A 26,762-nucleotide genomic window follows, 5' to 3' on the forward strand; every position below is an offset into this window, starting at 1 on the left:
GCTTCTAGAATTTCAGGATTACTCAAAAGCCAGTTGATAATCACAAAGGAAGATGCAGCTAGGTGAAGGAGGACCTGGAGGGAGGGAGGGAGGTGCCAGGTCCAGGACACATGGCTCATCTTTAGAAGTCATCCAGGAACCACGAGGGGCACCCCTTTAAGCCACACACCTACGTCTTTGGGGGACATCAGACCAATTAATAGAAAGATGCCCTCCTGACACCGCTCCCCACTGCACCAGTTCTGAAGCAAACGTTTATTAATAATGCTTATGTGACGGAGGAATGTGGGAAAGCAGATGCATTTCAAAACACGGCCTGTGAATGTCAGTAGGCCATCTGCTGCAGACAGCAGACTTTTGAACAACTTTGACAATGCGGTTCTTTCAGTGGACAGCCTTTGGGTTTATGTAATGTCTCAGACTGAGAGAAGGAGACCAGGAGCGCACTTCCAAACACCGAAGGCCGGCGGCTCCCTCTGCAAGGGCGCTCACTGTGCACGCTCATGAGCATTGGGAGGACGACACCTCAAATGCCCACTGCTCTCCCTGCTGGACCCTCAACCCCCACACGCAACGCAGGGGCAGGGGTGGTGAAATGAGAGTCTCTGAAGTCTCTCGGGAATCACGCAGCACCCCCCCCTCCCGCAAACGCTCTGCCCTCCTCCCATCCAGGCTTCATGCAGCAGTTTTCTCCTAAACAGAAATCCAGTTGTGTCATGCTCCTGTTTAAGCCCTTCAGTGGCTCCCAAGGGCCTTGGGGACAGAGTCAAACCCCTTAGGGCAGTCTTGCAGACTCCCTGATACCTGCAGAAGCACGCTCCTCCCATGTCCCTGCCCACTACACTCAGGCCAACCACCCACATTTCACCCACCACCTTTTCTGTTGCCTCTTGAACCTTCACACTCACTCCTCGAGACTCAGACTCCGTATCCCCAGACTGGCTGAGGACCCCCTGTCTCAAGTTCCCCCTGCACTCTGCGCTTCCCCCATCCCGGCACGATGCATTGCTGGTGTAACTCTCTGTCTCTCCTACTGGACCACAAACTCCAGGAGGCCATGGGCAGTGCCCGTCCTGCTCACCGTCCTTCCCTAGACACACGCCGTTCCCCAGCAAAGACCAGTGCAAGAACACAGTAAGCCTTAAGATTTTCATGTCCTCTGGTCAATAATTCTACTCTAGGCACCTATCCAAAGGATGGGAATGGCTTGAGCTCCCCAAACATTCAGAGGATATTCATCCATACTCTCAAAATACCTCTCACAATCTAAAAGATGCAAATAGGTGAGGGGCTATGAAAAAGGCTCCATTTGTTGAAAGCATATGTAGCCTTTAAAATTACTTATGAAAATACTACAATAACATGGGAAAGCGCTTGTCATAAAATAGTTATGTGAAAATAATACAAAATTGTAGGTATTTTATCATCTCAATTAAATAAAACAACATGCATGAAAGACAGAAGAGAATATTGCAAAATGCTAAAAGTGACTGCATTTTAGAAGAGGCCTGAACTGATTTTCCGTCTTTTCTACATTTTGCCAAAATTTCGAGTCATGAACAGATAACTCTTCTAGAAAAGGAAAATCATCTTCCAATAATGGGTAAGTTGTGAAGCTATGTAGGAGGAGAGGACTACTTTGTGAGAATTCTCTCTGTGCCAAATACTGCTGAGCACTTTATGTACCTCATTATTGTCACGACACCTGTGGAAGACGTGTGACTGCGTCCATTTTCCGGATAACAGGTTGTGAGACCAAACAAGCGCTAAGGGGCGGGGCTGAACCGAGACACCACCCAGTCTAAAAAAGACTTCTGAGAAGCAGCTAAGTGACAACCACAGGGCACGAAATTATACGCTCCCCAGGACTGCAACGAGGTAAAAAGCATGCCTGTGGAAAAGGCAAGAGAAATCACCAAAAGCCAAGAAAAAACCAAGGTGCTGTGATGCTGAATGGATGTCTCTTTATTCTCTTATCCACATACTTTCTTCAATCCCAATACACCGAATTTCTAACTCGAAGAAGTAATCACACAAAATAACCTGGACATGGTTGGGATGTAAACCTGTCCAGACACCCAGCAGAGGACACTCATGAGAGTGCTCATTGCAGCCGTCACCCACCCCGTCCCACTCCCTCCCAGGTCATCACCTGACTTCTGGTGGTAAACCCTGCACCCGCTCCATATACCCTGGTTCTGAAGTCACTGAACCTCTCCGAGCCTGTTTCCCCACCTGGGCATGCATCCCACTGCTCCCTGCAGACTGGTTCCTTCCCTCCTGCGTGTTTCGTACATACACTCAGTACCCAGCCCCTCACTATGTGCAAACACCTGCACTGTGGACTGGGGGGGAGGGGCAAAGAGCAAGAGGATATCAAGCCCCAACTTTGAGGAGTTTGGATCCACCCAGAAGACAGACCCCCACAATTCAGCCCATGAGGAAGGAGAGATGAAGCTCCTTGGGCTCAAAGAAGGGTGACATCAGGACCTCGAAGAAAGAGGACTTAGACCAGCTTGAGAGAGGGGTACAGTATGACAAAGACACGGGGGCCAGGCAGTAGGAGCATGCTCAGGGAATGACTGTCTTACTGGTCACCTTGCCCGGTCCTGCTGGCGGCCAGGGACACCAACCTCTTGGCTGGGCCTGGGCTCCCCAGGGCAGCAGAAGACGCCCTAGAATCTAACCACAGGTCTGGTTCGGGCTCCTCCGGTCAGCAGTCTGTGGCTACAGGCAAGTCTCCTTGCTGAGCCTCCATTTCCTGTTAAACGAGGATCAGAATCTCTCCCCAGCAGAGCTCTGGGAGCACTAACTTAGGGCAGGGATGGCAAATGCCAAGCCCCGCTGTGCACAGGAAAGAAGTTAAACAGAAGCCAGTTTCCTACCACTCTCCTTGGGCACACCCATCGCCCCCTCAAGGTCCCCCACCCGAGTCATACCCAGGATCCCAAGAAATAGTAAAGACAGAGAGCGACCTCACCCCTGCCGATGACCGCCCTCCCCGCAGAGGTGGGCACCGCTGCCCCGGCCCTCGGCCAGCCACCTGCAGCACCACGCAAGCCCCTCAAGCCTCCAGTCTCGGAAACAGGGAGGATAATTAAGGCTGGAAGCCCCTCCCAGGCACTAATGGAGAGGCCCGAGGCAAGTCAATTTCCAATCCATTGTGAATGGCCTAATTGGGGCGCTGTTGAAATGATGGTTATTTAGAGGCTCCTAACATAAAAATAATATGATCAAAATACATCAGATCAAAGCCAAATCAGCTATTAGCTTAATCAAGGTTGTGTGCTCATTCCTGGGATAGGACATTCTACAACCACACCCGTATTGTAGAGAGAGACACCCCTGGCCGGTGTCTGAATTTGGGCCCTGCCACATACACACTGTGGGACCCTGGACAAAGTGCCGGCCCTCTCTGAGCCTCTGTCAGATGAAGACGATGGTGCCCGCTTCCCAGAGCTGTCATGCACGTTCCGTGAAAGGTCTTGGTATGTAAAGAACCTTTCAGACCGTCTGGCACGCAGTAGGGATGCAAAAGCCACCAGTGTTATTGCCTCTCCTGCTTTGAGGTGTTTCTGCGGCTCACTGCAAGGTAAGAGCCTTTGTTATCATCCTTTGCCTCCAATATCATGTGGTCATAAAGCTGATCTCTCTCTTGATTGCAACAATGCAGGCTTGATGGCTTGATAAGGGCGCCCTGAGAGTGGCTCATCAGCTGGGAAAGCAAGAAGCAGAGATGAATGTGATGATCAGCTTCAAGCCCCCTCCCCATGCTTGGTGGCCTAGGAGAGCAGAGGGTCTCTGCGGAGGTCTATGCACTGCCCAGTGGCTTCCCAGGAACTGGGAGAAGGAGGGTACTAGGAGCTCGATCCTGGGCCCAAATATGGGCCCATGAGAGGACCCATGTGCTCCACCAGTATTCCCAGACAGCCCCACAATCCCAGTCCCGCCAGTGTCCCCTGAGATGCCAGCGTCCTGCTGACCCAGGCTTTCCCGGACACAAGACTCTCGGGATAGGACGTGTCAGGCACAGCACCAGCCACATCACAGGACAGATGGGTTCTCTGTAACTCTCATCCCATCTGAGCTTTCAGGTCTCCCAGTAAGAAAACTGAAGCACAGAGAGGGCTGGCCAGTCAGCTGGGGCCACACAGCCAGAGAGCGAATAGTAAAGAGGTCATCAGAAGCAGACCACCAGAAGCCTCTCGAGGAGCCAGTCCCTGGAAGACATGGTGGCCAGCTGGGGACACAGCCCAGGATTCTGACTGATGCTACCCAGCACTTCCCTGGAGAGAAACTCCGAGGGCAGCTCCACACTGAGCGCAGGCCCTGGGAAAGGAGCTGGCAAGAAGGCACAAGGCCTCTCTCTGCTGATAGCAAACCCTTGGTTTATCCAGTCACTCAGTGCCCGCAGGTGGGCGCTGTTGGTGAGAGAGGTGCCCCCAGACATTGAGGTCACTCCAGGCACCACCCCTGTTTCATCCCAGTCTTCTCCATCCCCACAGAGATTCCTGGAAAACTCTCAGGCCAAGACTGATGGGGGCAAGTAACAGCCCCAGAGGGCTTGTGCTGGAAGAGACCTCCAATTCCTGGTGCCACCACCCAGGAATGATGCTGGCCTCCCCTCCACCGGACGCCCCCAGCACATCCACACCTGCTCCTCCTGGAAGACCAGATGTGGTCCCGGCATAGTGGGATCCACCCATGTGGGCCCTGCTAGCCTGAGGACAAGGTTCCCCAACCTCCTGTGCTAACTGGCCTCTGGGCAGCCCGTCCAAGAATCACAAATTTTCCAGATGGACAAGGCAAAAGAGGCCACTCCACCCGGGTCGAAGCAGACGTGCCCAAGGCAGCCTGACAAGACTCTGCTTTTCTCAGCAGGCAACAGAAGGGAGAGCCAGGCTCTGGGCAGCCCAGGGCTTAGCCCTGCCCTCCAGAAGGAATGGTCTGTCTCTCACAGGGGGTCCAGCAGGCCACCCCAGGGACTCCAGCACCTCTGCCTGACCCATAAGTGCGGCTCCCGGTGACAACTCGTTATTCTAATCATCCTAACAGCCATGAGCACTCACCCTCCCCTGAGCCACCCTCATTATCTGTGCCCTTCCTCCTTCCCTCCTTTAAGCGGGCACCGGCTTTATTAATATTTGAATTCTAATGGCTAATGCTTTAAATTAAGGTAGCATTTATAAATACTTTATAGTCGATGAATAATTGACCAAATTTAGTATTGTCATAACTCAGAGTAAATTATTGATCTATGAAGAATAAATATGTTTTCATGTTTTATTAAGACACTTAAAAAGTAAACAAAACCACGAAATGGGGGGGGGGCGCGGGGAAGGGTGGCAGCACCAGACAAAAGCAGAGCTTAGAGTTCCGGTCCTAGGGGACGCAGACCCCTCTCTCATTGCTCACCAGCAAAGGGCACCCCAAAGGAGAGTCATCAGGGCCTCACCTCCCTCCCTCTGGCGCATCCTGTCCCGCAGACCTGCTTAAACGGTGCGCTCCCAGCACCTTCCGCCTGCCTTCATGCCCAGCTCCTCGCTCAGCTCAGCATCTGTCCAGCCATCATTCCAGCCACTCTACTGCAGACAACCTCACTCCCCTCTCTCTCTCCTTATGTAGCACAGCTACTGAAATCCCCAGCGAGAGTCAGCCCTGGCGGGTCAACCTGCCCACCCCCTTCTCCATGGCTATGAGCAAACAGCAGGGAGCCAGAGAGACCCCCACACCTGTCTTACGCTGGGCCCTGCTCAGAGCTCTGGGTGCTCCCATCTCTTGCTTTCTCCCAGACCAGACCCAGACCAGACCCAGACCCAGATCCATCACTCATGCCCTCTCTATGGAATCATCAACCTTCCTTGTGTATTTGACCTGTCCCTTTACAAGTTAAACCCCAACCCTGTCTGTTGATGGCTCCATAGCTGCCCTAACCCACAACCATCCCTTGGGCTGCCGACCATCAGCCAGGGGGGCCCCTTTGCTGAGTTCAACTCAAATTTGGCCTGTCAACACTGCGTTCCATGGGGTATGACCCTATCCCTCCTGGTCACCAATATCAGCTAAGGGGCACCCACTTGTTCTCGACCCTTCTCTCTCCCTGACCCTCTGCATCCAGGCCATCACCAAGTCCTGGATTTTTTTTAAAGATTTTATTTTATTTATTTGAGAGTGAGAGAGAGAGACAGAGATAGCAAGCACAAGCAGGGGGGAGGGGCAGAGGGAGAGGGAGGAGCAGGCTCCCGCTGAGCAGGGAGCCTGACGTGGGGCTCGATCCCAGGACCCTGGGATCATGACCTGAGCTGAAGGCAGACGCATAACAACTGAGCCACCCAGGCACCCAAGTCCTGGATGTTTTATCTCCAAAATATATCTTGGGTCTGTCAACTCTCCTGCATCACCTTGGTTTAAACCACCATGACATTGCCCCTGGACCCACCTACCTCCAACCTCCCCCGATCTACTGCCTTCCACTCTACATGCCACAGTGGAATGGCCTTCGTGAAACACCAAGCAAGCTGCGCTTCCCTGCTTACTATCCACGTTAGCTTCCCACTGGCCTTAAAATAAGTTCGACACCCCAACAAGACCTGCAAGGCCCTGCACAACCCACACCCATGCCCCGTGTCCCAGGCAGCAGCCTTCGTGCTGTAACTCAGATGCTCCAATCTCTCCCTGCTTCTGGGTCTCCACAGACCTCCCCGGCCTGCATCCGGCTGGCTCGCTCCCCTCATTCTGTGTCACTGTGGGTAACTGTCACTCCCACGAGAGAACTTTCTATGACCTCTGTCTTCCCTTATCGTACCTTGTCCGCACACCATCCGCCGACATTTGCAGCTGTGGACTGTTTCGTGTGGCCGCTGCTAGGCATCTCATTCTCTGAACCGTGCGCCCATGAGCAAAAGCACCTGCATACTGCTTACCCTCTGAGCCCCTGGCCCAGCACCCAGCATGGCAGAGCAGAACAACAAACTATTGACTACTCTTAACAACTCCGCAAGATAAGCACTATTGGTGTCCAGAGTTCGTTGGTGAGACAGAGTTTTCAAACCTGCCAAGGTCCCCAGATACTCATGTCCTCCCAAAAGGGGAGCCACATTCCAAAATCTGGAGAAGGACAGTTTCTTAAAACTGACCCACCCCTCTAAGGAGAGCTTCACCAAGAACTTAGGGGGTGCCAAGGGGGCAGTGAGAGAAAAGTCGGTGGGGCCTGAGGCCCCGAAGCACCTCCGGGCTGGGAGCTCCCACGCCCCTGCAGCCTCACGGTCCACCCAGCCCAGGGGCCCAACAGGAGCAGGGCCAAAGGGTCCCACTGGATGTTGGAGCGTAGCCTGCGGCAAGTGGGCAGCTGGTGCAGGCAGGATGCACGGAACCAAGCAGGAGGGTACAGAAGAGCTGGCAGGACAGGCCAATCTCTGGGGCCTCATCCTTATGCCAATTAATGAATCAAAACTGATTCCCTGCTCCCACAGATTGGAAACACAGGGAATACGGGGTGGGATCGTGCTGGCTTATTTATAGCTCTCCAGCTCCTCGTTAATGACTTTTACTGCTCCGCCAATGGAACGCCAGTCTCCTGGGCCGGATTCACACAAAGCCTACACTGTGGAAGTTAAATCAGGACAGTGACAAGTCCTGGGAGACTCAGAGAACCTCGAAAGCAGCCGAGCACCCGGGGCCTCCTGCAGCTCTTACCACAATCTGAGCCCAAACTTCTCTTCCTGGGCTCCCCCCAACCCTGCCTCTGAATGCCACTCCCTACACCTGCCCACATCCCTTATCAGCCTACTAGTCTCCCTGCCTCCCAGCATTTCTTTCTCCAGCCCACTCTGCAGACCAAAGTTCAGCAAACAAGCAAGCATGCCCCCCAAAATACCCGCCATGCTCCCCATGTCTGGGAGTCAAAGTCCAGTTTGTGAGATTCCCCCAGGACCCACCAACTCCAATCCCTCTACTGTCCAACATGCCCCATGCTCTCTGCTCATGTCACCATGCCCCCCCCCCCAACTCTACATGTGCTGATTCCTTTTTCTTGAAATGCCCTTCCTCTACCACTATGCCCTTCAAACTCCTCCTCCTCCTCCAAGACCCATCCCAAGTGACTCTTTCTCTATGGAACTTTTCTTGACTTCCCTTGCTAAGAAAAATTAATCATCCCTTTCTCTGGAGGTCAGAGTAGTTTAGCCTTTCTATCAAGTATGTATTATTTGACTTCATGCTTAATTCCTACGGTCCCAAGAAAACAGACTGAGTTTCACAGCTTTCTGTAGGTCCAAGCTCAGGCCTGATACGGAGACAGTCAGAGGATGTTCACTACAGGAAGGAGTAAGTGAAAGCACAGGTGCATAGGGACAAATAGCTGGGAATGTCAGTGCTCCAAGGTGAAGGAGTCACCCAGAGAATCCGTGGGATGGGCCACATGTCAGGAACGAGGCAATGGCAAAGTGTGTCTCATTCCGGAGCAGGCCTAGCCCTAGGCAGCACATGGAGAATTAAGATCGTGGGCTCTGGGGCCTCCTAGACTTGGCTCAGAATCCAATCCCTGCATGGATGAGCCAGGGGGCCAGGGGACACTCACTTCATCTAATTCTGCCCAAGAAGGAGAGACTGTTTAGAGGTGGGAAAAGGAGAGCGAGAACCATGGAGAAAGCAACGGTGCCATCTTGGAGCCGGCGAGGCAAGGGAGAGACCAGGCCAGATCGAGGAGCGCTGGTTCCCCGGGGCCCCGGCGGCGAGACAGCTCGGGGTCTGAGCCCAGGTGGCAGCCTAGCTCAGAGGAGACAGCAGGGGACAGCTGGAAGCACAGGGAGCCATCTGGGGAGCTCAGTGTTCCCGGGACATGCACTCAGGGACAAGGGGCACCCCTGTGTGGCCACGGCTGGGACAGGCTTGGATACCCCAAGGTAGCCAAGAAGGTGTTTTCAGCTCTAGAGCCAGAGGGAAAAGCGGAGAAAGGCCGTGGCAGTGCTTGGACTACGGGTGAGGACACAGCCCCTCTGTTTCCCCGGACTTCGGAAAGGGAAGACGACAGCTTGTGCCATAGGGGGCTCGGCCCATCTGCCTAATCGCTGAACCCACGGTTCCCCTGGGAAGTGGGTTCTGCTACCCCACTCTCAACAGGAGCAGAGACCCAACGTTAGAGTGCTGCCCGAAGTCACAGGGGAGCCTGGACTCAAACCCTGAGCTGCCTCGGACCCAGGAGACATGCAGGGCCCCTGCTATAGCTGCGTGCCCTCAAGCAAGTCACTTCGGCTGGCTGAGCCTCGGCCCTCACTTACCATAATAACTGTCCCCACCTCTAGGGCTGCCAGGAGGATGGAATGAGCCAGAGGCCACGGATGGAGGTATGCCAACAGGCTAGACCCCGGAGCCTGACCTCAGCCCTCCCCACATCCCTGGGCTGCCCAAGGCCAGCTCACATATGCCTCTACCCTCCCTCCACCTGCATGTGTCTTCCCAAAGCCAAGGTCATCCTGTCACCAGGCCCCGCCTGGCCTGAGTGCTCCTGCCAGGCCCAGTGCAGCCCTCTCAGATGGGGAACGGAGGCTCAGTGAGGCTGCTGGATCTCCCTTCCCATCTCAACCTATGTCTGACTTTTCTAGCTTTCTCTGGCCATCTCTCTCATTCCCCTGTTGTTGCTTCTCACTTTCTGAGCCTTAGCCTTAGTTCTCCCTCAGAATGCATTTGTGTGTGCATGCGTGCATGTATGTGCGTGCACGTGTGCATGTGTGTGTATGTGACTCTCTCTCTCCTACCAGCTATGTCCTCTCTCCCTAGTAGGACTGACTGCCCCAGAGGGACAGAGCCCCATGTCTATACCTTGGCTCCCAATCTCTACCCTGGGTTTGGAAGCTGACCCATGGATGCCCACCTGCTGGCCCTCAGCTCCCCATTCCCTCCAACCACGGGGGATTAGTGTCGCAGGACCAAGTGTCACCTCTAAGCCAGGGCCCCTTCCAGGAAAACTGGGAGGGTGCAGAAATGTCCCCACCCTGCCCAGCTCCAGCTCTGAGCTCCAGCTCCGAAACCTTGCACTAATCCTGCAGTTTAGCCTCCCTGTAGGCTTCCAGGAGGCAACATCTGGGCTCTGAGGCACAAAGCAGGGATCCCGGAGGCTCTGCTGTATCAGGCTCACATCTCTGTTACCTGCTAGAAACTCAGCATTCCAGACCCAGTTCAAGTGCCTCTTCCTCTCCAGAGGCCCTCTTCACCCAGTCAGGACAACACAGGCCCTGCCTCTGCTGCCCCCTGTTCTACACACAAGTGCAGTTCAGAGAGTACCACTGTCTGCTCATATGTCTCTGTCACGCCCTGGACTGAGTCCCCTAAGAACCTCTCTGTCCCTGGCACCAAGTCTGGGATGGACACCCAGATGCCTCAGGGGAGCAGGCAACAATAGGACAGTGCTGAATGGGCATAATGCTGGCCCTGGTCTACCCACCATCACTGGGGCAGCCCAAGATGGCTGCTCTCACTAAGAGCAACAGGTCGTCACCGCCCTGTGGGTCTGTCTCTAGGGTGAATGTCCACGGGGACACCCACACACACCCCAAAAGCCTGAGCAGGTCAGGTATGAGTGGATCCAGCCCTCTGTGCTACTCCCTGGCCTATCACCCGGTGGAGCCCAGCACTGAAGCACTGGCCTGAAGCCTCCGCAATGGGCAGGGATAGCCCACTCTCAAGGGGAGGATGCCCACCACTGAACCCCAGCTTCTGGGCTTTACTGACCCAGAGAAGCCCTTAGTCCCTCCTGCCACGTTCCCTGACTCTATCACTGGGAGGGCTGCACCCACCCTCCAGAAGGGAGCCTTGAGCTCAATGTTGTTGCCTCCTGCACGATGTCCCTCAAACAAGGTGTTCAGCCCCCCTCTTAAGGCACCACCCCTCCACAGCTCCACCCTTTCCCTCACTCTGCCCAGCCTAGCTGTCCCCCACCCCCTGGCTGCCATCCAGCCCGCATGCCTTGCAGCCAGACCCAGGGAAATGGCCAGCATGGGGCAGCCCCCTCACATTTCTCACTGTTCCCCACAGCCCCTGGCACACAGCACCCGGGGTGAGGGCAGGAGTGGGGAGCTGGGGCCAAGCCAGGGAGGGAGCTGTGGCAGATGCGGCTGCTCACACCCCCGGGGCCCTGCAGTGCTCTTCACATCTGTGTCATGCTCTCTGCGTGGAGCAGTCCAAGCAGGCTGGTGTCCACACTTACTGGTCCAAACCCACAGCTGACTGTGAACAGAACAGTGCGGGGGAAATTCCTGACCTGGGTCTTACAAATGAACTTTGCTCCGTTGGGCCCATTACTCGTCCCAGGAGGCAGCCGTCACAAAGCCGGAGCCCTAGCCTGTCACTTAGCATCCAGGAGCCTTGGCCAGTCCCTTTATAGAACATCGATGTATTATTTTTTAAAGGAGGAGGACAAGGAGGAATGGGTCACAGCACCCGCATTACACACAAGACATGCAAATAAAGCCTCTGGCACAAAATACATCTTGAATCAATTCTACAATGCTAACTCCTTCCCCTTGGGAAGTGTCTGTTCACTCATTCATCATTCATTCACTTACCGGGTGCTCAGCACCCTCCCTCCCAGCTTCTTTAAACCAAGCACACACTGGTGCAGAGAACATCCAATGACATAGGGGAAGGTGGCAGGCTGCTGTCCAGCCCATGGGGGGCTGAAGCAGAAAGAAATGAAGCACTCGGTCCCTCGTAGAGAGATGGAACAGCCCACTGGTAAGATCATAGGTTCCAGAACTGAACTGCCCAGACTCACATCCCTGCCCTGTGCCTTCAGCTGTGAGTGGCTTTGGGCAAGTCGCACCCTCTCCCTACCCCACCTTAAAAATGGACTTACCACAGCAATTTCAATCAGATAAATGCATTTAACCAAGCAAAAGCAAATAAGCAAACAAAACTCACAGTGCCTACCTCATAGGATACTAACAAGACTCAAATGAGTTAGAACCCAGAAAGCATTCCAGCCCCCACCAGTGAGTACGACTAACTGAGCATTGGCACGAGGAGTAAGCTAAGACCAGAGAAGAAAGCAGCGCAGCCAGGTTAAAAGACAGGCTGATGGTTAGTGCCCAAGGCCACCCTGGGCCCACCTGTGCATCTCCCCAGCAGAGGGCCCAGGTGCAGCTCTGCTGGCCAGGGGTGAGGGGGCCGGCACCCAGTTGAGCATCTGTCTGCCAAAGCCTGCAGCTGCTTTTCTCATTCACCCCAAGGCCCTGCATGGCCTTGACATCTACTACCTCATTATCATCCTAACAGCCATCACAACAACACACAGCCTCCAAAACTGAAGAGACGGTGCCACTCTTGGAGAATGCATCTAGAAGGAAGCAGGTGCCTCTGCTCCCAGCAGTCACCACCTGACAGCTTCTCAAGAAAAGGAGTTGGTGCAGGTGCTGGCCCAGCCCCCAGAGGCAGCTTTCCCAGCTGGACCAGCCCTGCATCCTAAGGGAATGGGGGCAAAGCCCTCAGGACACAGGCCAGGCCTGCTGAGCTCGGCTCAGAGGAGGCTCCCTCCTGAGATGCGCGAGCAAGAGCCCAGCTGGCCCAGGGACATTGGGCATCTCAGCTCCCAGGTGCTTTGGAGCAGACGGGGAGAGAAATCAGAAAACTCGTGCAGCCAGCAGGGATGAGAGGGGATCCTTGCCAGTAATAATGAAAAATTTCACAGGAGCAGATGCTTGGAGAAAATTGAAAAACAATACAACAAAATTCACAAACCAGAAAGGGACTTAAGAGAAACCTGAGGTGGGGCTCAGTCTTCCCATTGGCACCTTTCCGGCCATGAGAAGACCGATTGGGAACCAGGTCCTCCCCCCAGAGCCCACCACAAAAGTCTCTCCAAGCACCTACTACGTGCCCAGCCAGGGCCCACGCCAGGAACACGGAGATGATACAGATCTGGCCCCAGGTCCTAGAAACGCCATGTGGAAAGGGACCTGGGGCATGGGCCGGGATGCTGTGGTTCAGTGTCCATGGAGGGATGTCAGGCAAGAGGAGCATGGCCGTGGAGTCATGTGTCCCAGGATGGCAAGGGGGCTTCACGGGGGGCAGAAGAGCTGATGCTAGGACAGAACGCAGGTAAAAGGGGGACCAAGAGAAAGAGAGTGACTGAGCTAGCAGCATGGCATGAGCCAAGGCGTGCACATGGATGGCATCTGTGGATCTGCCAGGAGTGAGCCACTCATGCTGGGGCGAGGGGGACACAAGGAAGGGGGGGTTCAGAGCGGAGGTCTTGCCTGCTCAGCTGAGGGGCTTTGGAAGAAGCCTTGGAGGGCTCCTAAGCACAGGCGAGGCGTGCTCAGAGCTTGCCTTTGGAGAAACGGCCCCAGTGAGGATGCAGCAAGAGGCCCTGAGGCCTGAACTGACTCCTCCTGCTGTTTGCCCTGGCAGGACCGGGGCCAGAGAGTGCAGGGCCAGGAGGCAGTGAGGACAGTCAGGGCCCTCGCAGGTCAGGCGATAGAGTCAGCTAGAAGCACAGAATGGCGGGCAAGCAGGGAGGCAGACCTAGGAGCCCAGGCTCCCCCAACCAGAGCCAGCAGGACTAGGGGTGAAGCACCTATCGCCTAGTGGCACATCGCCTGGCATCCCCCACGATCCTAGAAGGGCATCACCAGACACACACACACACCCCCCCCCAGAGGGAATAGCTGAGCATTGACAACGTGAGGTCTCTTGCCAAGTATGACCCACCCCCCGGCTAGTATGAGACCAAGAACTCAGGCCTCCCGAGAAACACAAGCTGCCCAGCCCAAGCCTGGGCTGAGGACCCCAGAGCAGGATGGGAGCTGGTGCCTTCCAGCCCTTCGGCCTGCAGTCAGCCTCTGCGATGCCCCTGAGGCTCGAGGCTCGAAGAGCTCTGAGAGAGAGGACTGAACGCCAGGGAAGGAGCTGGGAGAGGAGAGTGGATGCGCTGGGAAAGGAAAGGCAGGCCACTCCCCCTCCCCGCCCCTAATGGAAACCCCATGGAGGCCACGGGAAGCACAGACTGAGCCTGAGGGGCGCAGACACCCCGCGGGACAGAGGAGAGTCGGCCTTGCCACATAGGGCATGGGAGCTCAAGGGAGACTCGATGCAGGTGGCCCAACACTCAGACTGATCAGGTCTCAGACCGCTGATGGGGACACAGCTGCGTCATGCAACTCTCCAAGTCCAAGTGGGCACCAGCAGTACGTGAGCCTTTCCCCGGAGCCCAGCTCGAGGGGAGCAGGTACCCCCTTCCTCCCCATCAGCCAAGCAGGAAGTGGCAGTGCCAGGGGCACACACACGGCACAGCACCGTCACCAGGTGGGGGCACACGTGAGGCCACTTCTGTCCGCGGGGCAAGCTCAGCTGGCGCAGGCCCCCTGTGTGAGCTCCTGCCGGCCACCTGTTCTCATGCTGCGGGCCTGCTTCTGGAGGGTGCTGTGGTGCATCAGACCAGGGCAGAGAGGCTCTGAAAACAGACAAGGATGGCCCTCCCTCCCCCAAAAAACCCAACACAGTATGTGCTCACTGTGACGTGCACTCCCTCGGGGCATTTTTTTGCTAGGAAACAGGCTCCACAGAGATGGCTAGGCCTAGAAGGCTCCGTAGGCTTAAGTGAGGCCCAACTCCAGCCCTGCCCTGGCTGTGGAAGGCAGGGCCCCTCTCCTCTGCCCAGACACCTTTGCTGGAGAGAGACAAAGGGGTGGGAAGACGCAGCCCCCAGTGCCCACGCCAGAAGAGGAATGGCGAGCAGCAGGGCTGGGCTCTGTCCCCCCAAATGCCCTACCCAGCAAGCACGCATGCACCCACATGGCCCCGCATGTGCACAAAGGCTCATCTGCGCTGAGTTCTCATGCCGCGCGGGCAGCCCTGTACCCCAGACCCCTGAGCCTCACCAGGATTTGGCAGGGATGATTCTGGGCGGATCTAGAGATATCGGAATTCTATGGCCTGCCTCAGCACGTCTCTCCTCTGCAGGGACCTCCACCCCAAGGAAGGGCAGTCCAGCTCGGCCCTTTGGGCAAGTGCGCTCTCTTCCATAGGCCCACACTAGGGGATGGCCTTTAGCCAGGCCTGCTCTCCAAGATGTGGTTGAGGTGGCATGGGAGCAAGTGACAACCACATGCCATGTCTCATCACAGAGATACAGTGATACTGTAGGCAAAACAGGCCAAGGGAAAGACCTAACTTATTGAGCAAACTGCTCTGCTCATGGCAGCTTCCCTTGTTGATCTCATTGGATTTGCCTGACAATTCTGAGGTAAGGATTATTGTCACCATTTTTCCGACGAGGACACTGAGGCTCACAGAGCCAAGTCACCTGCCCAAGGTCACACAGCAAAAGACAGTGGAGCCTGAGTTCAAACTCAAGTAAGTCTGACTTTGCTGATCCTGCTATTCCCACGCTCCCAAGTGGTACAGGTGAAGAACAAGAGCCAACAGGCAAAGACCAAGGACCAACAGGTGAACGAACACCAAGGATCATCAGGTGAACACCAAGGACCACCAGGTAAAGACCAAGAACCAGCGGGTGAAGACCGAGAACCAGCAGGTGAAGACCAAGGACCAGCAAGCAACAGACTGACGTTCAAAGTCACCTAAAAAAAAGAAAGAAGGAAAACCTTCCTGCTCTCATCCCAGGCACATGTCCCCACGAACCGGGCTCCATCTTCCCTGCTTCCCACCTCCCACTGAACCTCCAGAATTCCCACCCTCTCAAGCATCCCCACCAACACTCCCAACATACACAGACTAACAAATCTACTTCCTGCATCTATTTAAACCATTGGTTGAAGGACGGTGTTGCTGCAAGAGACAAAGCATCAGCACCTACCTGGGCAGAGCCTTACTGGAGAGGAGCACCACTCCCCACCGCAGCTGCCCACACTCCCACACAGTTAACGGGAAGATGATCTCTACACCTCAGAGCCTAGAAATGTGCAGAGGGAGATACAAGGTGTGGGCACCGGGATGCTGCAGCCTATCCCGGCCATGGTCGTATCCAGGGTCACCTGCCCCACCAGCCCGGCCTGGGCCCTCCCAGCATGGCTGCTTCGGAGCTCTGACACGACCCCGTGGTGGCTGGGCGTGACACACAGATAGTCAGACACAGCCCACTCCTCCCAAAGATCCCACCCCCAGGTTGCGCCTGACCCCCATACCTCCACCATGCCCCAGGGGCCCTGACCTCCCCTTGGGAGACAACAAGCTGACATCCATTACGCACCCAAGGTGCACTCCCTCCCTCAACATAGCCAGCCAGAGCACTAGCCATTGTCACACCAACACCCAAGCTCCCTGTCCCCCTCCCCCTCCTCCTTCAAAGCTCAGCTCAAGCACGCCCTCCGGGAAGCCTCCTGGGACCTTCACACCTCCCCCCACATACACACAGTTCAGCTCAGCCAGGCACCTGTCACTCTGAATGACCACCCTCTGTCTCGGCCACCAAACTGTCGAGGCCACTGCAGGATCCCCGAGGTGCAGGTGCCTGGCGAAGGTTTATTGAAGGAGTGAATGAAACTGTTGAGTTAGATCAAGCGAAGGTGCTGAGGACCAGTTGCACATACCAAGTATCGGTTCTGCCCTTGAGTGCAGCTCAAGCTTTCCAGCTGAGGGCCCTGGTGGGAAGCGGAGGGGACGAAGAGGGGGACGCCATCTCCCAGTCCCTCCCACAGCTCCAGCGGGGCAAGCTGGATGTGCCCAGCGACTTGGCCAGGGCCCCAGGTAACCCCAGACCTGAGATCCCCGCGGTGCTCACGGGCTCCACTCACTCCCTGCATCTCTGCAGCCGAGGCCCCAGCAAAGGTGGCTGCCCAGAGGTGAGGACCATATTACTCCTCAGGGCAATCTGCACTCTCCTTTGAAGCAAGCTTTTTTTGCAAGGAAGGAGGCCTGACAGCCGGCAGTGGCCTGGAGGCAGCAGGGTCCGGAGGTGGCCGTCCCAGCCCCCAGCCCCACACCAGGCATGCAAAGCGGTGCCTGCCCTGAAACAGAACAAGAAGGTCGAGGGGCCCTGGGTTGTCAGGGAGAGACACAGAACGATGTGCTAAAGAATCCATTTTCAGGGCCACCTGGGTGGCTCAGTCGGTTAAGCGTCTGCCTTCGGCTCAGGTCATGATCCCAGGGTCCTGGGATCGAGCCCCGCATCGGGCTCCCTGCTCGGTGAGCCTGGCTTCTCCCTCTCCCTCTGCCTGATGTTCCCCCTGATTGTGCTGTCTCTCTCTCTCTCTCTGTGTCAAATAAATAGATAAAATCTTAAAAAAAAAAAATCCACTTTCATGGCGTGGAAGTCCCACACCTCTCTGAGTGACAGGACCCTTTATTAAAATTCAAAAATGGCCCTGACCTGAGGTAGTTATACTTGAAGTACTTTAAGTATCCATGGATTGAGAACATTACGAAAGAGCAGATAAGCCTTCGATAAATGAACCTGCATGTGGTCACACCAACCACGGCACCGTGTCGGCCTTGTGTGGGCCAGGGTGAGGCTGGGAGCACGCGTGGATTCACATGCCCTTTCTACAGACCTGTAGGTGGGCAGCTGGGCTGACGGAGCTCGGGTAGAAACACAAGGAGCAAGGAGAGGTTGTGGATAAAGAGAAGAAGCACATCACAGGCAGCCCAGAAGATTCCCAGAGTCATGCACCTGGAAAGAGGAGATCACTCTGCTCCTTCCCGCCCATCCTTGACCACTGCGTGCGCGCGCGCACACACACACACACACACACAGAACTCACACACATGCAAAGCTATTGGAAGAGCCACCATTGCCTGGAGCTGTGGGCAGAGCCCACCCAGCACACCCTGCCTCTCTCTCTGCTCCCCAGAGGAGGGGTGTGTTTGCAGCAGCGGGAGCCACCCTCTCCCCGGGCAGGAACCCCAGGGTCCAGCCCAGCCTCCTCTCTCCTGCCTTCCAGAAGCAGCTCAGGGAGCGGTCTTAGCAGAGAAGTGACCAGAAGTCACCTCTCCCGCAGTCGGCGTGGAGTTCCGCCAGCCTGCAGCACTAACTAGGAAACGGGGTGCCAGAGGTCACCAAGAGAGAGAAGCGCGGAGAACCGCCAGGCCTCAGCCTTGCCATTTTCCCTGGTTTGATGCTGTGTGCCCCTCCTGAGCAGGCTCCAGTGCCCACAGTTCATCCTTCTCAGGGTTACCAAACACCTGGGGCAGGAGCCGCCCCGAGCTGTGTTTACGCAGCTCATGGAAGGAGCCCCCAGCGCACAGACCTGCCAGGAGAATGCGGGCATCTCCAGCACCTGCCTCCCCTGGCTGTCCACGGGCCTGAGTGTGGCCGTGGTGGGTCCTCCTCCCGGTGGAGGAGAGGAAGGACAGGAGGGACCCAGTGCAGGGGAACACAGAACCGGGGGGAGGTGTGGTCGAGAAAAAGAGGTCACAGGACAGTGGCACCCCATCCACTCAAAGGGGCCCTCCTTCTGGGGTCGAGGGTAGGCCTCAGGCACCTCAGGAGTCCACAAGCCTGGCATTAAGAACCTGCAGAGCTAGATGGACAGTAACTTGGCCTGAACTCTTGGATGAGAGGAGAGAGCAGGCCCCAGCACGAGGCAGGGAGCAGGACTCTGAAGCAAAGCCCACAGACCTTCTTTCATCTTCCTGCCTCCAGCCTTGCCCCTCGGGCCCATTCCTTACCCAAGCAATCTTCCTAAAACCCCTGCTTCAGGACCTCAAGGACTCCCATCCCTATGGGACCTGCCACACCAAGGACTGGCCCAACACCCGCATGAGCTGAGCCTCATCCAGCTCTCCGCTCCTGTCCCCAACCCCTACCCCACCCTCATGCTGCCTCACACAGGTGACTTCCTGCTCTCTGCTGCCCTGCTTCCCACCTCTGAGCCCTCAGCCATGCTGGCCCTCTGCATGGAGGGCTGTCAGCCCACGTCCCACCCAGGAAGTCCTGCTTCGTCCCCAAGACGCAGCTCAAGCATGGATCACCTCCCCTCCCAAGGTGAGCCAATGCTTCTGTGGTGGCCGTGCTCCCCTCCATCATGGGGCCTTGGGGCACTGTCCCCACCACTAGACTGTGAGCCACTGGAGGGCCTAGGAACTGGGTTGCAGCACGGTTCCTGGCATATGGTAGATAACCAGTGAACACTGAGGGAGGGAGGGAATGAATATGACAGAAGGATGGATGGATGGATGGACAGATGGATGGATGCATGTATGCATGCATGAATGGATTGGTGGATGGATAGATGGATGGGTAGATGGGTGGGTAAAAGGGAGGGGAAATGCAGACAACCAGGGGAAGTCTGACCTTGCTCCGGCCTTGGCCCCCCACCCTCACTCCACGCAGCCAGATCACAAAGGCACTTAGAAGGATTAAGGCTCCTCGATACAATTGGAGCGGCTGGAAATAGCTCTGTGCAGCCTGCAGACGCTGCCTCCCAGCAATCAGCCTCAATCAACACCCACCTGTCCCTGCTGCCAGTTAATTCCACCTGACACCCTGGCCAGGAAGCTCGAAGCCACCAGGTATCGGCCCCATATGAGGGATATGCTCAGCCAAGGCCAAAGCAAAGTCACCCTCCTAGGTCCCCAGTGCCCTACAGGGACAACAGAATCCATGAGCTGCAACTCAGAGCAGAACTTAGAGACCTCAGGAGACCATACCCCCGCCAAAGGACCTGGGTCAGCCTCAGGAAATAAACATGTGGTCCCCTTCTGCCCCAGCCACTCTCCTCTCAAATTCCTAACACAATTCATTGCTCTAAAGAGTTGGTACCCCAAGGAAGGACTTCTAAGGGCTTCAGATATTGGAATACGGAGTCTCTTCAATCCCAAAACATAACAATGGCATCCTGATGACTATGCAAGGGAGTGAGGGAGAGGGGTGCATCCCCCCCAGATCCTCTACCTGCCCAAGGGTGCCCCAGACAAGGGTGGGCAGTCCGGACACAATTGGCACTCCCCGTGGGTCCAGAAGGGGCTTGGTCCAGAAGGGGCTTCTGTGCCTTCAATACGGGGACTGTGTGAAACTCAGGAAAGAGTCCCCTTGTGATCTCCTCTGGGCCTTCTACTTTGTAACACCCCTCCCGGGCCCCTAGCCCCTCAGTCTCTCCAGTCACATACCTTCCATGCCTCCTACAATAACCCCACTCAGCCCCAGCAAGTGCATGGGGCCAACATGGCCAGTGCCCCTCCTCCCTGGGCAGAAGGGAGGCCCCCCAAAACACCAAGGACCACACGAAGAGTGCATAGGGTTCTGAGTAAGGACAGGGAGTCTGGCTGCCAAGTTCAAAGCCGAGCTCTGCCACTTCATGAGCTGTGTGACCCTGGGCAAGACACATAACTTCTCTGTGCCTAATTTCCACACCAGCAAAATGGGTGAATAATAGACCCACATCACAGAACTGAGTAAATATAGACAGTCCCCAACTTACGATGATTGGACTTCATAATTTTTTAATTTTACGATGGTGTGAAAGCAATAAGCATTCAATAGCAACCTTACTTTGAATTTTGATCTTTTCCCAGGCCAACAGTATGTAGGACGATTCTCGTGACACTGGGCAGCGGTAGTGAGCCTCAGCTCCCAGTCAGCTTCAGGATCCTGAGGGTAAGCAACCCATATACTTAAACCATTCTGGTTTTCACTTTCAGTCCACTACTCAATAAATTACAGGGGATACTTAGCACTTTATTATAAAATAGGGTTTGTGAGGGGCACCTGGGTGGCTCAGTCGGTTGAGCGTCTGACTTCTGGTTCCAGCTCAGGTCATGATATCAAGATCTCGTGAGATCGAGCCCTCAGGGTCCCGAGATTGAGCCCCATGTCGGGCTCCCCTTCCAGCTCAGCAGGGAGTCTGCCAGCAATGCTCTCTCTCCCTCTCCCCCTCCCCATGCTCGCAAACTCACGCACAGGCGCGCGCGTGCTTGCTTTCCCACGCTCTCTCTCTCTCCCCCACCCAATCAATAAATCTATAAAAATAAAGTAAGATTTGTGTTGATGATTTTGCCCAACTATAGGCTAATGTAAATGTTCTGAGCACATTGAAGGTAGGCTAGGGTAAGCTAGGATGTTCGGTAGGTTAAATGTATTAAATGCATTCTCAGCTTAAGATATTTTCAACTTACAATGGGTTTACCAAGGCGTAACCCTGTTGTAAGTCGAAGATCTGTAGTACAAAGGGCTAGGAACAGAGCCTGACTGTCAGGGCATCCTCTGTGTACTTCAGCTGTGACCTGGACGGGGCAGTGGGGGCACTTCTGGGAGCAGGGGGACTCCCGTCACTCTATCCCATGGAAGCTTAATTCCTAAGCAGGTTTGTTATGCCCGGTGTTGCCTGGAGCACACAGCTATTCAAATGTCTCACACCTCTGCCTGTTGCTGCTTGGGGTAATGGGATTTTTCTGGACCCTGCTTGGGAGACTCCAAGTCAAGCTCTGCCTGAGCCCCACCCAGTCCCCAATCCCTGTACCCACCAGGAGGGCTGCCGGACAGGGCAGGAAAGGTAGGCGCCGTGTCCTCCCTGCTGTCCTGAAAGCATGGTCAGGGCAAAGGGCAGGGGCCAACAGAGGCGGGCTGGTCCTCCCACTCGGGCCCTGGCACCTGCCGCAGCCTCCTCCACTCCCTGGCACCTGCCTCCCCCTCACTGAGTCTGGCCCGAACACCTCTTCTCCAGGGGCCTTCCCTGACCTGCCCCAGCCCCCCATCTAGGCGGCGTCCTCTGGGGGATGTAGCCACCACACACACTGCCCCGTTCCCAGGGCACTCTCTCAGCATCTGACCCCACCTGTCTGGCTCACCTGGGCATCCCCACAGCAGGCCCTATGGGTATTTGCTGACTGAAAAAATGACTGTCGGGAAGTTACGGAGCAACACCCCCCAGGCATCCCGAGCTCCCGGGGCCCAGGTAACAGAAGGCACTCCTCCTCTCTGCCTCAGTCCTCCTGTTTGTCTTGCCCACCCAAGCCCTTCACACAGGCCAACCTGTCCCTAAACCTGGCTCCAGACTCTGCCTGCCCTGGCCCATCCCAGAGCCTCTGCACACCTCACCACCGCCCTGGGCTGAGAGACGATAACACGAGTGACAGAGGACGGAGCGACCACCGGCCCCCACTGGTCTCTGGTCATACTCACGGCCACCTGTGGGAGTTTACAGCACAATGTCCATTTCACAGATGAGGAAATGAATCACTGAGTGGGGAAAAGAACATCGGGAATGCCCGTGCCACCTCTCCCAGAAGCCTCTCAGCTATACAATATACAACGCAAGGGCAGCAGACAGAGCTCTTACGTCTTCTCCTGATCAATTCTTTTTTTTTTTTTAAGATTTTATTTATTTATTTGAGACAGAGAGAATGAGAGAGACAGAGAGCACATGAGAGGGGGGAGGGTCAGAGGGAGGAGCAGACTCCCTGCAGAGCAGGGAGCCCGATGCGGGACTCGATCCCAGGACTCCAGGATCATGACCTGAGCTGAAGGCAGTCACTTAATCAACTGAGCCACCCAGGCGCCCTCTCCTGATCAATTCTGGGTGAGTCACCATCCATACCAAGCCCAGAGCAAGGAAGTATGCATTCCCCTCTGTCTCCACATCTGAACCACCTCACCTTCCAAGATTTTGTAATTTTGCATGCCCTGTGCCTCAGTCTGCAGAACTCTCCCCCGGGCCACTATAAACCCCTACTCATACTTGAAGAATTTGCTCAGCTGTCACCTCTTCCAGGAAGTCTTCCCTGGTTTCTCCCAGTCCCTCTCTGTGTTCCCAGAGTTGCCTCCCCGCTCTGGTCTGTGAGCTCCTCCAGGCAGGGCCATATCCAAGGCAACTATTTATCTTCTGCCCTGGCAGATGGGCTCCTTCCATGGATGGGTACAGGAATGATGCACACTCATCACTGCCTCACAGTGTGGACAGTGATGGGCCCCAGGTGGCCCTGCATCTATCCGAGCTAAGTGCTGGATCAGCATTGGATATCTAATGACCCCTGTGGGCAGCTCATAATAGCAGCTAACCCTCTGCTACCTCCCGTGGCAGCAGATATGCTTTTTTAAAAATAAATATTTATTTATTTATTTGCGAGAATGGGAGAGAGAGAGAGAGGGAGAGAGAGAGAATCCCAAGCAGACTCCGCACTGAGCATGGAGCCCAACGTAAGGCTTGATCCCAGGACCCTGAGAGCACGACCTGACCCGAGTCCAAAAGTCAGATGCCAAGACTGGCCTGAGGACCAAACCTCTCAGCACTGGGCTCTTTCCAAAGTCTCTAAACATAACCCTGGTCCAGCAAACCTGGAAACCTGTGGTGACGGCTGCGGACAGAGGAAAGGTGACCTGACTAGCCAGGCTTCCAGAAAGGGCCTGTGATACACATTTTGCAAATGGCAGGAGACATGCGTGTCAGAAAATTGTCTATGATCAATTTAAAATTCCAAATGCAAATGGTTGGTTTGCTGAAGTTCTTCTTAATTTGCCTGAAAATCTGAAGAGAGTGTCTCCTGGGAGGGTGGCAGAGGGTCTGGGGCTGGGTCCTACAAAGTCACAGACACCCACTTGACCTCCAAGTGCTCAGGGCACAACTGCCTGGGAGGCAGAGCCCAGTCATTCTGCACCCAGGACAGAGGGCCCAGCTCTGATGACCCCTGAACCAGCAGGCCCCCTATAACCCGGTTCTAGTCTCACCCTGCAAACCCTTGTGCCTTGATCCAAAAGCAGGCTGAGCCTAGGCCGGCACAGGGGTCCCACTGCTCAACCATTCTCTCATGCCATGGGCACCCACAAAGAGACCGTATCACTGGTAGGTGCCCAAGCAGTGCCATACCTGAAGCTTTGCATGAATAGCAAACTGGATCTTGGAATCTCTCTGAGCCTCCGTTTTCCCATCTGACAAATGGGAACAATGACCTTTCCAACTCTTCCAACTCTGTCCCAAAAGCATATCTGCAGGGCACCTGGGTGGCTCAGATGGTTAAGCATCTGACTTTTGGATTCGGGTCAGGTCGTGCTCTCAGGGTCCTGGGATCAAGCCCCACGTTGGGCTCCACGCTCAGTGCGGAGTCTGCTTGGGATTCTCTCTCTCTCTCTCCCGTTCTCGCAAATAAATAAATAAACATTTATTTTTTAAAAAGCATATCTGCTGCCACGGGAGGTAGCAGAGGGTTAGTTGCTATTATGAGCCACCCACAGGGGTCATTAGATATCCAACACTGATCCAGCACCTAGCCTGTGCAGCAACACCCTCTACCATAAGCTGCATTTGCCAGTCTGCCTCCCCATGAAAGCAGGCACTCTGTTAGCCCGACTCCCCATGACTGGCACCCAGAAGGCTCATGGAGTGGGAGATGGTGTGAGTGTTGGTCCCATACTGCATGCTCTCCTCCTGTGCACCTGCACTGACAGTTCTTCTCCCTCCTGAGGCCTGGGGAGCCCTGTTCTCACCGCACACAGAGATTAGAGAGGGGGGGAAAGACGGAGAAAGAGGTCACGGGAGCCCCCAATCCTAACTCCTCTTCCCTGTAAAAATGCAGTGATGGAAGGCCAGGAAGGACCCCAGAGCAACAGAGCAGTCATCCTACTGGGACCATGAGAAAGAAGAAACCTGCAAACACAGGAACACTGCTCCCTTAGGAACTGATACACGGGGGCGCCTGGGTGGCTCGGTCAAGTGTCTGCCTTCGGCTTGGGTCAGGATCCCAGGGTCCTGGGATCGAGCCCCGCATCGGGCTCCCTGCTCTGCGGGGAGCCTGCTTCTCCCTCTGCCTCTGCTGTTCCCCCTGCTTGTGCGCTCTCACTCTCTGTCAAATAAATAAATAAAATCTTTTTTAAAAATTAAAAAAAAAAAAAAAGGCACTGATACACGGAGGATTCTCCAGCTGGCAACTGCTGGGCATCTCTCTGAGCCTTGGTTTCCCAGTCTCTGCAATGGGGACGGAGTTGGTGTAGAGAGGCAGTGATGCTTCACAAGCCCAGAGTGTGCACAGTGCCAGGCAAGGTCAAGGCAGGACGCGGTACAACCTCACCTCCTCCCCTGCTCTGCGTCCCGCCCACCCCACCAGCACCGCCCAGTGGGACAAATCAGGCCAGCCGGCTCCGAAGGAGAGGGACACCGTGAAGCAGTTAGAGTAAGAGGAGGGAGAGGGTTTAGTAAAGGGAAGTAGAGAACACTATAGTACAAATGTCCATTTTTACGATTTTCTCAGAGAATAAAGAATGCTTAGCAGGGCTCAGAGTGAGGCTTCCTTTTCAGGGCATTAACAATTTGTATTTTTCACTACCCATCTTCCTCACAGTCCTTTGCAGGGAGGGGAAGTCTATAAATATTTTTTTTTTTTAAGAAACACTGAATTTTGATGAACTCAGCTAAGGGAGTGCTTTGCATATGAATGGGAACTGATTAGCCCAACACTTTCCCACAACGGAGTGGCCTCCAACTTCAAGCTTTCCAGAGAGTTAAAAAGTTGAGGCAGTCACATTTATGTGGCTCCTCTAATAAAAAAAATCATGCAGCGTTTATTATTAATGCTCGGCTCTGATAAATATCCTCATCTAAAATTCTTCACTGGCTGGAACCCTTCAGTATAATTTCTCAGGATAACCAGAGGGAGCACTTCCGCCAGACTTCGCAGAGGCCATGGTATCTGTTGGTGGCAGGGGGACAGGCAGCAAGACCAACTAAGTGGCAGGCAGCAGGGTTGGGGTGGGAGCTGAACAGCCCCGGCACCTGGAGAGGGAAATGTGTCAGCCTCAGAGGGGGCTCGGGCTCTACGGTCACCGCCCCGCCCAGGCCCAGCAGAGCGAATGAGAAGACGGACAGTCAGATAATACCCACGGGAGGTGGCTGGGAAGCAAGCTCTAGGGTTTCTATAATCTGCAGGCAATTGCTAATTGACACCTGTCCTCCCAGAATCATACCGTGGTGTGGCGGTCATTCTCTGAGTGGGCCGGGCTCCCACTCCCGCCTGCTCCAAGTGCTGGGGCTCTGAGGGTCACAGCTGCCCCCTTCTCCAGCGAACTGTCCTCACCTGAGGGAGCCACCTTGCCCAGAGCTGACTGCCCCACTTCCCACCTGAGGGTAGCTCACACCCAGTGACCGACAGTCATGGAAGTAAAGAAGGTGGCCTCCTCCTTATCCCCAGAGGGGACAACCCTATGTCCCAGAGTCCCCAGACAGGGTCAGGCTAGACTTACACGACACCGCATCCTTGCTTGGCTCTTTCCCCTTCTCTAAACTGCTTCTTTTTTAAAAAGATTTTATTTATTTGAGAGAGAGAGAGAGAAACACACACACAGCATGGGGGGGGGGGGCAAGGGGGCTGGGGAGGGCAGAGGGAGAGGGAGAAGCAGCCTCCTCGCTGAGCAGGGAGCCTGACATGGGGCTCGTTCCCAGGACCCTGGGATCATGACCTGAGCCAAAGGCAGCCGCTTAACCGACTGAGCCACCCAGGGGCCCCTAACCTGCTTCTTTCAGTAAACCACACACCCCAACCCATGTCCCAGGCTCTGTTCCTAGGAAGCCGGAGCAGAGATGATGCGCCCACCCTCCGGAGCCACTCCTGTACTCCAGAAGGCTAACCACAGGGACTTCCTGTCCTCTGCCTTCCTTTAGAATTTGGTCAAGGGGCCCCAGGCAGGAAATGACAGAGTGAGAGGAGAGAGGTGAGCGTTCTCCCCTCTCCCTCCTTGCTGGGTGGGCAGTGGCCGCCTCTGGGCTGTAGCCACTGTCCCATCCCTCGGCTCCCGCAGGAGTAGGGAACATAACAGCTCCCTGGTAGCACAAACTCTGGCACTTCACCAAATCTGTTGGTCTCCTTCTCCTTGCCCCCAGTTGTGT

General features: G+C 55.2%; 1 protein-coding gene across 1 annotated transcript in view; it reads right to left on the bottom strand.

The window, feature by feature from the left end:
- GRID1 (glutamate ionotropic receptor delta type subunit 1) overlaps window positions 1-26,762 on the bottom strand; it is a 700,883-nt gene that overhangs the window by 549,663 nt on the left and 124,458 nt on the right. The window lies entirely within an intron of this gene.

This window comes from Mirounga leonina, unplaced genomic scaffold, assembly GCF_011800145.1.
Source record: "Mirounga leonina isolate KUSES-001 unplaced genomic scaffold, KU_Mleo_1.0 Mir_114, whole genome shotgun sequence".
NCBI classification, from domain to species: domain Eukaryota; kingdom Metazoa; phylum Chordata; class Mammalia; order Carnivora; family Phocidae; genus Mirounga; species Mirounga leonina.